The 15604-nt window shown below is 40.0% G+C and overlaps 1 long non-coding RNA gene across 10 annotated transcripts in view; it reads left to right on the top strand.

Annotated features, from left to right (window-relative positions):
- LOC147370614 (uncharacterized) overlaps positions 1 to 15604 on the top strand; it is a 314358-nt gene that overhangs the window by 193706 nt on the left and 105048 nt on the right. For 3 of the 10 annotated variants that reach the window (XR_015165362.1, XR_015165360.1, XR_015165361.1), the window contains exons 1-2: positions 7899 to 8271; positions 8542 to 8772. The exons of 2 other annotated variants lie outside the window; for them this stretch is intronic. This is a non-coding gene — a long non-coding RNA (uncharacterized LOC147370614). Of the gene's footprint in view, positions 1 to 7896; positions 8333 to 8541; positions 8773 to 8853; positions 10540 to 15604 lie in introns of those variants that run through there. 5 more of the 10 variants (XR_015165357.1, XR_015165354.1, XR_015165353.1 and 2 more) reach the window with 5 other exon arrangements.

The raw sequence follows: 15604 nt of genomic DNA, 5'->3' as shown, positions 1-15604 counted from the left end.
AGAGTAATGACTACAGTAAAATCTCCAAAAATGCCATTATCCCCCTGAAGAGTGAACGCTACTACTGTACATGTGTTGAAGCTGAGCAAGAGAACAATAAAAAATGAATTACTGCAGTGATTTGGATTTTAAAATCCGCTAGAGAGGAATGAACAAACACAAACACTTAGACCAATAGAAAAGAATATCAGGATCAGACGGTTGTACAAAGCAGCATCTTAAGAGTAGAGTTTACAGTTCACCTTATTTCGATGTGAGAATAGATTTGTGCTCTAGGAGATAGCACTAAAAATTATGTCTCTTAAATAGACTCTACTCTCTTGGATACTGCACTGAATTCTGAGGATCGGGTGTAAACTAGGAGTCACTCAGAGAGTTGATTCTTGTTAGTTTATCCACTATATGTTTGCTTTCCTTTGGCCACTTTGTTGAAAACTCCTTGAAGAGATGAGGACATTACATTTGTATATGCATTCCTAGATATTTCCTGAGTGACCATTTTGAGCTGGATACTTCTTAGGAGCTAGTGATTCAGCAGCAACAGACAAAGCTTCTGCTTTCATGAAGCTTATATTCTAGTGGGAAGCAGTAAACATCTGTACTAGTTATAATGATGATTTCAGAGAATGAGAAGTGCTAAGAGAAAAAGATGATAATATTGTTGGGGTGAATTGTTTGTTTTTCGTGGGATTTTTCCCTGATAGGGACCTTAGGGAAGGTCTGTCTTTAAGGAGGGGACGTTTGAAAAGAGAATACTTGCATGTTAATGCTATTATAATAATAATTTATTTTTGGATCATACTTTAGAGTTTACAGGGCACTTTCAAATAAAATATATCTTTTAGTCCACATATCAATCTTGTGAGATCAGAATTATGATCTTAATTTTCTAAATGAAGCTAATAAAGCTTAAGATGACTTAGCACAAATTATACAGCCAGTGTGTGGTAAGACTTAGGTTCATGCCATTTATTACGTAGGTACTTTTACTTTACACAGTAAACTAGAGGATTTAAATAAAACCCCAAATACTGCTACTTCAAAAGCATTATTTTTGCATAACCTCCTTTCAGTCTGTGTGTGTGTATATGTGTGTTTGCCTGAGAACATGAGGTGTATGTGTATTGATTCAAGAAGAATTTAACTCTTTCAAAAATGTATTACTCAGTAACTAGATTGTACATTAACATTCGGTCAAAACCAATTTATAAAGGAACTGTGAGGGTCATTTCTATAATTTGCAAATATTCAAGGTGTACCCCTCATGTCACATGGCAGGCTACAGTCCATGGGATCACAAAAGAGTCAGACGTGACTTAGCGACTCAACAACAGCAACCCCTCATGTCACAAGGTATATGCTAGTCCTGCAGTCTAGTTTATTCCAAATACTCTAATATGTCATGGTTAGAGGGTACAATGTCAGCTTCAATGCGGTTCTTTATTTCCTCACTGCTAATGAGGACGAGGACTAAAAAATGAGGCTCTTGACATAACTTACATGCAAACCACAGTTTTCTATAATTTGGTTGGTGAGTAATAGAATTTTAAAAGACCACAATTCTTTTTGGCATAGTGCTAATCACTTTCTACCTTTGTGCATTTTAAATTAACTCTACATGCCATAATTTGTTAAATGGTTCAATTGTCAAGTGCAGATTTCTTGTTCCAAACTGTTAGTACAATTTCTGCTTATTAGAACAAACCCTTCACCTCAAAAAACTCATCTTGTTTCTGCCAGAATTTGAAGCAGTTGCATCTTCATTTTGTTTTTTTCAAGAAAGCTTTTTTAAGAAGTCGTGTCCCTGGCAGAGGTAACAGCATACACAAAGGCCTGGAGGCTGGTACCCAAGAGTCACTAAAGATGAAGACTGAACAGCATGTAGTGAGGCCCGATCTCAGGGAGCACTGATGCCATGCCAATGGGTGGGACCTTTCTTCTTGGATGGTGGGAGCCATGTAAAGGCTTTAAGCAGGGTATGGACGAATTTACTCAGTTTCTTTGATTATTTTTCAATTGTCATTTTCTTTTTAAACTTCTTGTCATATATAAATTTCATCAGAAATTAGCTGTATTTACAATGTAGGAGGGAATTTTATACTCAACCCTGAAACATATCAATAGACATGACCAAAACAATTCCTTCCTTTCCTTCTGAGCACAGTTTATACCATTACTGGAAGAAGTTGAGAAGTCTTGAAAAACATGTATTCATATTTTCAAATGTACATTTCAACTACTTAGAAATTTAGTGCATCTACATTCATGTGTTTGAGAGTGTTCATTCCATCATCTTAGCAGGCTCTGTTTTCTCCTCTTTTTGTTCTCTCATCTCCTTAGACAGCTGCAATTAAAGTCAGTGCTGTACCAGATTAGAAAGCAGCAAAACTATTCTCAGTATTATCATTTGGGTTCACACTGTTTTAAACTAGAGTCTTGAAAAAGATTGAAAAATTGGATTTGGGGATTGAACACTGACTCAGTTGTAGGTACCTTCCTGCAGAGATTAATTTTTTGTTCTGCTTGAGGAAAAGACTGATTTATAAGGTATACTTGACTGAGTGTTAGAGGACTTGAGTCTTTTAATGGCTTTACTACATAATAATAGCTGCAATTTATTGTGCTAGGTTTTATATATATATATACAGTCATATATGGGGGATTCCCAGGTGGCACTAGTGGTAAAGAACCTGCCTGCCAATGCAGGCATAAAAGACATAAAAGGCAAAGAGACAGAAAGACATGGGTCCGATCCCTGGGTTGGGAAGATCCTCTGGAGGAGGGCATGGCAACCCGCTCCAGTATTCTTGCCTGGAGAATCCCATGGACTGAAGAGCCTGATGGGCTACAGTCCACAGGGTTGCAAAGAGTTGGACACAACTGAGGTGACTTAGCGTGTGCACACACATAGTCACATATGGATATATGTATATATGCATAGGTATATCATAATTTGCAAAACAACTCAATGAAGTAGGTATTTTCCCCATTTCAAAGTGAGGAAATCAAGGGCTCAAGAGGTTAAGAATCTTGTCCTTGGGCACACACAAGAGGTAAAACCTGGCTTTGAACCAGGCTGTCTGACTTCGAACCATGTCACTCAGCCCCTCCCACATCAACAAGCCAATTTTAGGCAAATCAACCTCTGTGGGTATCAGTTTTCTATACAGTATAGAAATTGGACTAGATAAAGAAGTTAAGCTCAATTATTTCTAAACTTTCTAGCTTGGACATTTTGTAAGGGGTCTTCCTTTTAGACATTGCCAGTTATAATCAGTAGAATTATGTGATAAAGTCATCATTTTATTCTTGGTTTATACTACATTTTCTTTATAGGAAGCAAAAAGGAATCAAAGTTTCTAGATAGGCCAGTAATGAATGAAAAGGATAGGGATTTTAAAAAGGGCAGACCTTTTTTGCCTGAGGTAACTGGATGCTAGTCCTAGGTCTGACACTCAGTAGATGGGTCAAATAACACTTCTGAATTTCAGTCTGCTTATCTGGAAAACTAGGATGATAATACACACCTTGCAGGGTTGCATGAAAACTAGAGATAAAGTTTAAGGTTTAGATTTTTGATTGATGCAAGTAAATATTATCATTAATATCATTATTATTATCATTGACAGTATGATTACACATCACTGTCATTATCAGAACTCACACCATTAAGAACAGAAAAAGGGGAACTTCCTATGGTTCCTTGTGATAGCTACTTAAAAAATGGTCTGAATTGGAGAATTGATTCACACTCAAAAAACTGGGTTAGAACTGAGTGGATAGACCGTAAATAGTTGACTATAATAATGTTTACTCATTTATGAAACAAATATTAATTGAACAGCTATTTTAAACCACAGATTTACCAGGAAACAAAACAAAGTTCCTATGGTCACAAAATAACATTTCAGTGGGAATGACAGAAATAAATATAAATTATGTCAACAGAGATGAGGGTAATAATGAAATATAGAGCAGAGGAAGTGGAGAGTTTCTGTCTAAGGAAATATTTTGTTTATACAGTGGTTGGAGTGAATACTTTTAGTGAAAATATCTTAAAAGGCAATGAAGGAACAAGGAGTGTGGACATCTGAGGAACATTCTAGGCAAAGGCAACAGCATGTGCTAAGGCTCTGAGGTGGCATGTTCTTCAGTGCTTAAGGAAGAGCAAGAAAGCCAGTGTATCTGGAGCAGAGTGAGCCCGAGAAAAGAAGTGATACCAGAGCGATAGCGAAAGTCCATCATATTGGGTCATATAGGCTATTACAAGGTTTCTTGGTTTTTCCTCTAGTGAGATCAGAAATCATCAGAAAGATTTACGGAGAGAAGTGATACCCTCTGACGTAACTGCAAAGGTTACTTTGGTGGTGGTATTGCAAATAGATAGTAGGCGAGAGTGGAAGAAGGGAGACAAGTTAGGGGACTATTGAAATAAATGTTACAATTTTACAGCAATGTTGTAACAATCCAGATGGTTTTAACGAGATAGTAGCAGTGGAAGTGATAAGTTGTTGGAGCTTGGATGACTTTCCAAGGTGCAGCTGAGGTGATTTGCTCATAAATTAGTATTCATATACGAGAGTGGATGAGGAGGCAAGGATGACACTAAAGTTTTTGGCCTGAGCAACTGAAAGGATGAAACTGATATTTATTGAGAAGGGGAATAGTTTTTAAAAATTAAAAAATTTATTTTAAATATTTATTTGGCTGCGCCAGGTCTTGGTTGCATCATGAGGGATCTTTCAGTTATAGCATGCGGGATCTGTCTTTGTAGTTGTGGCATGTGGGTTTTAATTTGCACCATGTAGGATCTAGTTCCATGATGTGGGATCTAATGAGAGAGCTCCCTGCATTGGGAGCATGGAGTCTTAGCCACTGGCCCACCAGAGAAGTGAGAAGGAGAACAGCTGAGAAGGACAAAATGGGAGTATTAATTTTAGTGGTGGTGGTAAGTTAAAAACAAATAATTCAGTTTCAAATATGGTAAGCTTGAGAAGCTTACTAGATAATCCAAAGGGAGACACCAGTGAGAAGTTGCATAAATGGTCTAGAGCTCAGCAGGGAAGGATGGTGTAGAGATAAATATTTGGGAGACATCAGCACACAGATGGTATTTAGAGAACACGGAACTGAATGAGATCACTCAGCAAGTGAGTATCAACAGAGAAGTTCAAAGACTGAGCCCTGAGACTTGCTGATGCTTGGATTTGGGAAGATGAGAAGGAACAGACTAAGGGAGACTGAGAAGAAGAAAGCAGTGAAGAGATCTGAGAGAGGCTGATTTGGTGAAATCAGCAGTGAAAGTGTTTCAGGGAGAAGATGTATTATCATGAGGATTGAGTGACATAAGGATTGGGAAATGACCACTGTATTTTTACATCCCAGTGGTTTATAGTTTTAGCTTCAGTGGAGTATTTGGGTTTAAATCCTGATTGGAGCAGATTCAAGAAAGAATGACAGGAAACAGACTAAAACTTTTTTTGAATAGTTTTGCTCCTATAAGGAATATATTGGGGGCAGGGTAGCTGGAGGGGACATATGAGGTCGCAAGAAGATATTTAAACATGGGAGATGTTATAGTCTGTTGCATGGTGATGGGGTGATAGAGTGAAAAATTAGTAGTGCTGTTGAGAGTCCCTTGGACTGCAAGGAGATCCAACCAGTCCATCCTAAAGGAGATTAGTCCTGGGTGTTCATTGGAAGGACTGATGTTGAAGCTGAAACTCCAATACTTTGGCTACCTGATGTGAAGAGCTGACTCATTGGAAAAGACCCTGATGCTGGGAAAGATTCCAGGAGGAGAAGGGGATGACAGAGGATAAGATGGTTGGATGGCATCACCGACTCAATGGACATGGGTTTGGGTAGACTCCGGGAGTTGGTGATGGACAGGGAGGCCTGGCATGCTGCGGTTCATGGGGTCGCAAAGAGTCGGACAGGACTCAGCGACTGAATTGAACTGAACTGATGAGAGAGGGAGAGAAACACAATTGCATGATGTCCTTGACTAGGTGAGAGAGGACAGCCTGAGATAGACACAGACAGCTCAGGGAGCTAATCAGGTTGCAGAAATCAGGCTTCCATTAAAAAAGACATGTGAGTAAAGATACACAACCACAGAGCCAGAATCAAGAGACTACAATAGCTGGGGCAGCTTCCTGCCTTTGATGCAGAAGCTCCTGTGGAATACAGCACATTGGGAGGTCAATGAGACAAAGTCACATGGAATATCTGATTATCATCAGAAAGGCATGGGGAAGAAGTTAGGTGTTTCCTAGATTCTTGTTATCATAATAACAATGCAGGTGGTCAGATGGCATCTTTTGTTCACTCTTAGAATTCATTACGTTATTGTAAATTTCCTGAGAGCAGGGCCAACACTTTATATTTCTTTATATCCTCCTTTAGCTACTACAGTGCCTGGTACACAGTGGCTACTGAATAGGTGTAAAATTGAAGACATGCCTCAGTACTGAAAGTAGGTTTGCTGCTGCTGCTGCTGCTAAGTCACTTCAGTCTTGTCCGACTCTGTGCGACCCCATAGACGGCAGCCCACGAGGCTCCCCCGTCCCTGGGATTCTCCAGGCAAGAACACTGGAGTGGGTTACCATTTCCTCTTCCAATGCATGAAAGAGAAAAGTGAAAGTGAAGTCGATGAGTCTTGTCTGACTCTTAGCGACCCCATGGACTGCAGCCTACCAGGCTCCTCCATCCATGGGATTTTCCAGGCAAGAGTACTGGAGTGGGGTGCCATTGCCTTCTCCAGAAAGTAGGTTTATATTGGGCCAAATCAACAAATTGAAAAATGGAAAACTGAGCCTTTTAGTCATCAACAACCTATATGACTATTTTTCAATGAACTAAATTTGACTATACTAACTAGTTTATCTAGAGATAAAAATGAGACTTCATGGATAGCTGTGCATTGAATGACCTCTTCCAGGTTTCCCAACCATTTACCAAAGGATATTTGGAGGCTGTCTCCCCAACTTCTTTGTTTCAGTGAAAATAATGTACTTTTATTACTGACAGAGCATTTCTATTTTATTCTAGCAAAGCAGGCCAGTCACTGCTATTTCTATTATGATTATTTCCAACAACTTCAATGGGAGGGAGCAGGGAGAAGACTGAAATGTAAAGTAGAGAGTTTGCAGATGGAGCAGAGCCACAAATACAAGCTTCCTCTGCTTGTCACCAGCTCTGTAATTCGGGGCAAGACCCTTCTATGTCTGAGGTTCAAAGGTCTCTTCTACAAATTATACTAAAACCTATCTTGTTGATTTTGCAGATTACTGTGAAGAGCAGATGAAAATGGTTGGAGAAAGATAAAATAGATGCTACTTTACTGGGGTACAATGGACAGGCTTCATGTGTATTCAGGAACCTCCTGAAATTGAATGTGAAACTTGCCTTTATGCCTTTTTGCATTTTATCCCTAGGTTCTCAAAGGTTTGTCTTCAGATTCTTACAGGGTTTTGCGACAACATCGCTGAAAAGCAATAATAACAGAGAAGTGTGTGTGTGTGTGTGTGTGTGTGTGTGTGTGTAGTCGCTTCAGTCATGTCTGACTCTTTGTGGCCCTATAGATAGTAGCCCACCAGGCTCCTCTGTCCATGGGATTCTCCAGGCAAGAATACTGGAGTGAGTTGCCATGCCCTCCTCCAGGGGATCCTCCCCACCCAGGGATTGAACCTATATTGCTTATGCCTCCTGCTTTGGTAGGCGAGTTCTTTACCACTGTTGCCACCTGAGAAACCCAATAAACTGTTGAAATTATTTACTCTGGCCAGGTGTGCTAACCCTAAAAATTACAGTGATGTTTTCTGTGCTTAGATGAGGGTTAAAAATAGCATTGCAAAGAGTAGTGCTTTCTCCATCTTTAGTGTGTATCAGAACCACCTGGAAGACTTGTTAGATTTCTGGGCCCAACCCCAAGCATTTTTAATTCAGTAGGTCTGAGGTGCAGATCTGCATTTCTAACAAGTTCCCAGGTGCTGCTGCTGGTGCGGGTCTGTGCATGCCTGCTCAGTCATGTCGGACTCTTTGTGGCCCTATGGACTATAGCCCGCCAGGCTCCTTCCTCTGTCCAAGGAATTCTCCAGGCAAGAATGCTGGAGTGGGTTGCTGTTTACTACTCCAGGGAATCTTCCCAACCCACCCGAGTCTCTTGCATCTCCTGCATTGGCAGGAGGGTCTTTTACTAGTGCCACCTGGGAAGCCCAGCTGCTGGTCTATGGTTACCATTTTGAGAGTCATTGGTGTAAAGGATAGGTAAGCTCTGTAGGTATTCAGTAGGCAGATTATTGGAGAAGCTTTGATTTTCAGGAAGTAGGTAACGTCCTTGAATAGGTAGTGGTAATGGTCTTTGCTTTGGATTTCTTTGTTGAAAAGAAAAACAAGTTTCTTTGCATTTCGGTAGTGTTACTAAAGCCGACTTCTTTCTTGAGCAGCATGCTACAGCTCAACAGCTCTTAACATCTCTTTTGGGGGCCAGAATGGTGTAATACTCCATCTGACAATATGCCTGCTATTTCCCTGCAGATCTCAGAGTGGCAGAGTAAGAGCCTTGTGGCTCAAGTCCAGGAGCCGCTGATGGCTGCCATGCCGGCTGAATGGACCCTTTAACTGAGGAGGTCACAGGGTTCTCTGTAAAGCCTTTCCAAGGATTTGAAAATACATTTTCTTTTGAAAGGGAAGGAAAGAGGCTTTTGGAAATAAGTACCTTTTGAAGATGTTTCCATTTGTGGTGAACAGGGAATGAGGAATTGAAGTGTAAGTACTGTTTATCATGTGGAATCTGTATTTTTCGCTGTGGAACATAGTCCAACATTACTTGCCCTGTTCCTTCCTTAGGAGAAGGATGTACACAGATTTCACATGGCTGTCCTGGACAGCAACGAAGAGCACCGGCAAATAGCATAGAAATAAAAGTGCTAATTAGCAGCACCCGGGATGAGAAACACTTGGGCGAAACTCGTTTCTGTGAAGCAGGAGAACATGTTTTAAACACTGCCAACAATGTGCTGCTCTGTGATAAAGTTTGGCTAATTTCATTTGACCTCATAAATGCCATTTTTCAAATCTCACTCTTCATTGCTATTTTAATTTTCTCAGGCCTGCCCTCCTCTTCATTTTCTGTTTGCACTTAATCCTTTAATACATTCCTCTTATCTTTACCTGACTGTTCCCAATACTTAGTGTTTGGAGAAACTCTTTCTCAATCAGATCTGGGACCTGTCAAGGAACAGTAAATAAGCATAGTAGTGTAGATTAGATTTTAAAAAGGCTCTTTAGGTCGCATCAGTGCAAGCCATATTAATATCTGAGATGCCAGAGAGCTTTCACAGTTGTGGAACTCAGAGGAGACTGAAATGTCTTAATCCTTCATATGTGGAAGAGGAAGAAGGAGAGATCATTTTTACTTAAGAAAAACTCGTCTGTCCAAGGGCAGGCAGGGTCTTCGAGCAAAAGGAGCTGAACTGGCAGACCGTTTACCGGGTGGGGGCAACCTTGTTTATTTGCCCGTACAGATTTCTTCAGTGCCCCACGACACTTATCCCCTTCAAAATCAACTGGGACTTACGAGCACTTGCAAACTATTTTTAAGCAGGTCAGAGCTGGAGCATTAAAAAACGGTGAACAGTTGTAAATCCCGGGGAAATAGCGTGTGGGTGAAACTGCAAATATTTATGCAGTAGTTTTGGTTCCAGCATCCCCGTTTCTCAAGACATTTGAATATTTTTGGTTTACAAAATACTTCCACTTGTTTTTTTAATGTGAGAAGTGTCTACATTTTTATAACTCTTACTGAGGTATCTTAGGTTCATTACTGTCTCCATAAAAGCTAGTGATTTGGTGGTGGTGGTGGAGCACTTTATGAGCTGTCAGGGGATGTGCTGCATATTATGTTAAGGTGAGGAGGGAGATGATGACAAACAAATCATAAAGTTGTCCACTTTCCTAGACAATTTTACATCTGTTTTCCTCATTTTTAAATGATCTGTATGTTTAGCAAAGTAAAATGCTTGTGTTGTTTTTTCATGCTTGGTACAATTAAGGACCGTGTTCTTATCAAAACGTACATTTCACATTTTTTTTTTTAACTAAACAGTGAAGAAGAGACTTGGATGCTTGTTCTACTTATGCTACTAAAGACATGAGGCATTTCTGAGTCTCTTTCTCTGTTATAAAGCAGTAATAATACTAAGTTCTGTAGGTCTTGATATAATATGGACTCCCAGGATCTAGAAGAATGGGGCAAAGTGACTTGATTTGTACATTGTCTGTATGGGATTTGGGTTACTGGTGTGTACTGTAAATTAATATGTCAGTATTTTAATTTATCAATGCATTGATGAAACTGTGGTTAATGCAACATAATCCTACTTGGACCTGACTACTCATGGGGAAATTTGGCACAAAGATAAAGGAACATTGTATGTAAAGTTAAATCTAAAGGCTTAGATTTAATTGTCAAAGTACTCTGAATTTTCTTACCTAAATGATCAGCATAATAAAAATTTAAAGGAAAATGATAAATTGGGATAAAATATTTGTGACAAATACAATGGTTAAATGATTAATGGCCTTAAAGATAAGGAGGTCTTAAAAATTGATAAGAAAAACTTTCAAATCACAGTAGAAAAAAGAACACAGTAAATGAATAGGCAGTTCATAAAAGAAGAAAATTAATGGCCAGTAAGAATGGAAAAAAAAAACCGTCAAATTTCATTAGTAATCAAAGATATATGAGCTAAAATCAAACATCATTCCTCTTGATCAAATTGGCAGAGATGTAAAAAGGTGATATTTAGTTCTTAATCATTTATTTAATGCAATGGCTGCCCTTGCTCCTTCAGGATGGCCCTGAGATTTTAGAATGTGTTCCATTATAGCCTGCTACCGTTTTCTTCCTGGGCAGTGCAGCAGTGAGCTTGAGACCCATCTTTGGAATCAGACGCTGCAGGTTGGATTCTCAGCATTCCTATCTACAGTTTGGCCTTGAAAAGACTGCCAGTTTCTTAAACCTTTTGAGCTTCTGATTTCTCTTCTGTAAGATGGAGATAATGGCTAAGTTACAGTTATTGTGAAGAGGTAATGAAACTAGTAATGCTTCTAGAAAAAACGTAGTTTCTTAATAGGTGTTGGCTATTCTATTGTTTTTAGACCATTTTCTATAATTTTAAACACAGTATTTCACAATGTGTATTTTGTAATGCAAAATTTAGAGTATGTGTCAGATATAAATATGGGGCAGGCACAGCCTCATCAGAAAGTCCTAGGCTACTTTGTGCTATGAGATGTTTGACGGTGTGACTCAGAATATTACCTGTTTCTATATAGCAGGAAATATTTTTGTCAGGTAAGAGGCATCTTGGAACATCTTTTTTTTTCCCCACCAAAAATCCATACTGAATTTTGCATCATGAAACATAAAATTCATGCAGAACAAAGACAGACTAAGCAGGAGACAAATAGAGGCATCATACAAAAAGATAAAATCCATTTCCTGGATAATGGGGAATAGATAAAGGAGGAGAACCCAGTCTATTACATAGCTATCTGCAGTAACGGCAAGTCAAGAATGAGTCTCTTTATAGTTTGAGAACTGCATTTGATGAAGCTGCTGCACTTAACATGTGAACACTGAGCAACTGAGGACAGAGAGAAACTGAGAGAAAGGATCTGATACCAGAAGCAGCCAATGCGAGTGGTTGTGGAGGAGCTTGGAGCACAGAATAAGGAGCCTCGTACAAGAGCAAGTCAGACAAGCAACAGGCAGCCTCATCCAGGAGAGGTTTTTCTACTTGTGTAGTGATAAACAATCAGAATTGACAGTCTACCAAAATGCTTATTGTTTAGTCTGTATATGTGTAGCCCCTGTCTTGGCTAGCTCAGTATTATCCTGCCTGAGAAGTAACATGACTTTTTAGGACTCCCTCATCCAAAGCGCATCTTCTCTCACAGGTCTGGGATTCTTTGCAGAATGGTAGTCAGTTGACTGAAATCACTAGCATTAACATCTATCCTTCAGCTTTTTCCTTTCTGGTGCTGGCTCCCACCTGTCCACACCTGGTACCTCCAGACCCTTTGGAGTGGCGCTCGCTTTCTGGCACTGACATCATGAGAGTCCAGTGTCCATGTGGAAGTGCCGTCTCTGAGGCACCAGAATGGAGCTGGATCCCAGCAGAGGCTGGACAAAGGGCCTCCTCATTCTCAGCCATACCCTTCTAGGTCCCTAAAATAGATCTACTTGTGACCAGTGAATCCAAAACTTGTCCAAGGGATCCCAGTGGACAATAACCGTGCTCTGATCAATGTCTTCCTTTACAGTTTCCTCACCTCATCAAAACATTCTCCCTCTTCTCCTAAGTATAAGCAGTCCCCTACCACCATCTCATCCCAAAGTGGCCCCACAGGAGACTTATGATACTGTATAAGAGCTTTGTAAGATACCCCTGCATGTGAGCAGGGGTGTCATCCATAGCCAAATGCTTACCTATCTAAGCCTATACCCGCTTAAGTTAACTCCTAGACCAGGGTTCATTCACTCTACTGTAAGAGGCAGCTATTCTCAATGTCACTTTCATAAAGTTTTCAAAAGAATCTGCATTATAATGGAACAACTGAGTAAACTCCAGCTGGAAATGTAAAGGTACCCTGTTTCCTGAACCCCACGTCTTCCAGAAGGGACTGCCTAAACAAAACTTGCTTTGCGCCCAGTGCCCACACATTCTCTATGCTTCTGAATAGGTTACACTTCTTGATGCTCCATTTTATCAGCTTACAATTTTCCTCGGATAACAGCAAGCAATTTCTCATTTCATTCCTCCTTTGATGTATGATCTTTCAAATATTCATAGATGCTTCCCCCCTGCTTTTTTTGTGGTGAACCTAGGGTATTTATCTTTAGACCTTCAATCACATTGGTTTTGCTGTTCTGAGTTCTTTCCCAAATGTATGACAGCCGTAGGTTTCTAGAGTCTGCCTCCCAGAGTGGAATAAGAGAGTAAAAGTTTTTGGGCACATGGCCTTGGGGCTTGCAGCCATAGGCTGAATGGTGTCCTTCTGGCTGAACCCAACCCTGTGTCACTTCTCTGGGTCTGAACCTCAGTTCAAATTTTCCTGTTCTCCCCACTCCAAAGTGGTGGCACCTAAGGAAAGGGAACTGTCTTTTTATTTTATTTTTCTTTGTGGTCAGTGCGGAAACGTGCAATTTAGGAATCTCTCTGTTCTGTTCTGGAATAGAGTGGAGTTCAGGCATGGGCATCATAAGAACAAGAGCACAGAGCTGTGCAGGGCCTGTCGGTGGCCTTAGGTGAATGACTTGAGGTCTCTGAGTTCAGTTCTCTTATATAGAAAGAACATCAGTGATTTCTGAGGCTGAACTGGGATGTCTGAACATGGTCTGACTGTTGAAACACACAGTAGGCTCAGAATAATGAGGAGATGTTGCCCCTGTGATTATGTACTTTGGAACCAGAGAAACCTAGTTTTATGTTCCACTTTTGCCACTCACTAGCCATGACCTTCTGTTAGGGGTCAGCAGGTTTCCCGTAAAGGGCCAGATAATCAATATTGTAGGCCCGGCAGGACATAGGCTTTGTTGCAACTATTTGACTCTGTCATTGTAGTGAACATAGCTCTAGTCTAGGTGGAAACAAATGGGCCTGATTGTATTCTAATAAGACTATTTATAGACTTGAAATTTGAATCGCATGTAATTTTAACATGTCGCAAAATATTATTCTTTCCTCTTTTTTCAATCATTTAAAAATACAGAAATCATTTTTAGCATGCAGCCACGTTCTTAGCTTGCAGATGAGCTAGATTTGGACTGTAAGCCATAGTTTGCCAGTTCTCATCTTAGGTCAACACTTCATCTCTCCAACTCTCGGTTCCTTTTCCTGTCAGTTGATTTGTCGTTTATTTCAGTGAGGTGAAGTGCTTGGCATATAGTAAGTGTTCAATAAATTATAGTTATTACTATTATTAACTTTAGAAAGTGGAGATACATATGTCTGCAATGGTATATATTTTTGTTTAATATGATTACGACTAGGGAAAAAGGTTTCAGTGTAGTTCCTTTTTGAGTTTGTCTAATCAAGAAGGGTAGAAGAATGAAATTTAATTTTATAAGCTTCTCAGCCATTGTATAATAAAGAGTTTATCTGGTCTTTGTCCTGAGTTCTTGAGGGGGAGCTTTTAAACCCTTGGGATTTCCCAAGTGATAAAAGTGTCTTTGTTATTCACTGTGGGTCCCAAGGATCCCAGCTGAGTTATGCTAATGAGGTAATTATAGTGGCCCCTAGGAAGTGTCAGTATGGGAACAGGTTTTAACAGAAGAATTTTGGGGGGGACACAAATGTTCAGTCTATATCCATACATATATATATATGTGAGGACTAATCTTAACAACAACCATTTATGATAGATACTATATTATTCTTTTATAGGGTTAAATAACATAAAGGCACAGGGAAGCTAATAGCTTGTCCTAAAACACACAACTGAAAAGTGGTGATGTCAAAATTTGAGCCCAAGCAAACCGGCTGTGGAGTTCATGTTCTTAGTCACTAAGCTATATTGCATCTTAGAAAAATTGTGACAGCAACTAATATATTTGTGACAATCTCTGTGTGTCAGACATCACACTTACTTATGTTAGTATATTTAATCTTCATATCGGTCCTTATACTAGGAAGCATTATTAATCCATTTTACAAATGATAAAACCAGAGTACAGAGAGGTTAAATACTTGCCTAAGGCCACCAGCTTACTCAGTGGCAGAGCCAGTGCCCAATTCTTTGTAAAAGAATTATCCCAGTTCTCTAACTTGCTGAGGAAGAATGTTTGGGTGACAAAATTGGCAACGGGAGAGTAGATTCCACTCTGTGGTTCCAGGGGGACATTTCTAAACCTTGTAGAAAGAAGAGAGGCAGGCAAGGATACTGCAAGAATCACTCACACGCACCCCTGAGAGACACTACAAGTAACGCATAGCAGGGGAGACAGTCCTTACTGGTGGCCAGCACTGGAATAGTCAGCCCCCCATCCGCGTGGGAAAGCGTGTCAAGGAGCCACTTTACAGTTTACACTCCTAGAGGACTGTCAAGTGCTCTGGCATTCCTGTTGATTCTGCCTCTTCTGGTAGCCAAGAGGCAGATCAAGCTGTGCTTTTGCTAAAGCCGGCCATTCTGAAGGTTGTTTGGACGTGTGATGATGTATTTTGTCCTTAGGTCATTATGTTGTGGGTGAAAATGACTGACTTACACCCTCTCTGCCACATCTTTTCTACTTTCACAGCCTTTGTTTACAGATCCTAGGGGATCAGACCTTACTTTTACAAAACTGCAGCTTTTTTCAATAAGCTTCTACTGTGAAAGGCAGAGGCAAACCTCTTAAAAATATGCTTTTTAATTGTTTCATTTGGGGACAGAAAGAACAAACTATAATTTTTACATGGGAGTGTGTACAGATAATGATTCCCCTAAAAAGAGTAATAGAGACAACAACGTGTGGCCAGTGGGGTGCACAGCAGCGTGCTGGCAGTATTGATCTGGGGACTGGAAACTTGTTATCAGATAAGAAATTAAAGAGAAG

Source organism: Bos grunniens, chromosome 6, assembly GCF_055505025.1.
Source record: "Bos grunniens cultivar Pamir isolate PY7600 chromosome 6, Bosgru_T2T1.0, whole genome shotgun sequence".
NCBI lineage: Eukaryota > Metazoa > Chordata > Mammalia > Artiodactyla > Bovidae > Bos > Bos grunniens.
The sequence above is the reverse complement of the archived record's forward strand: the minus strand, read 5'-3'. Positions and strand labels throughout refer to the sequence as shown.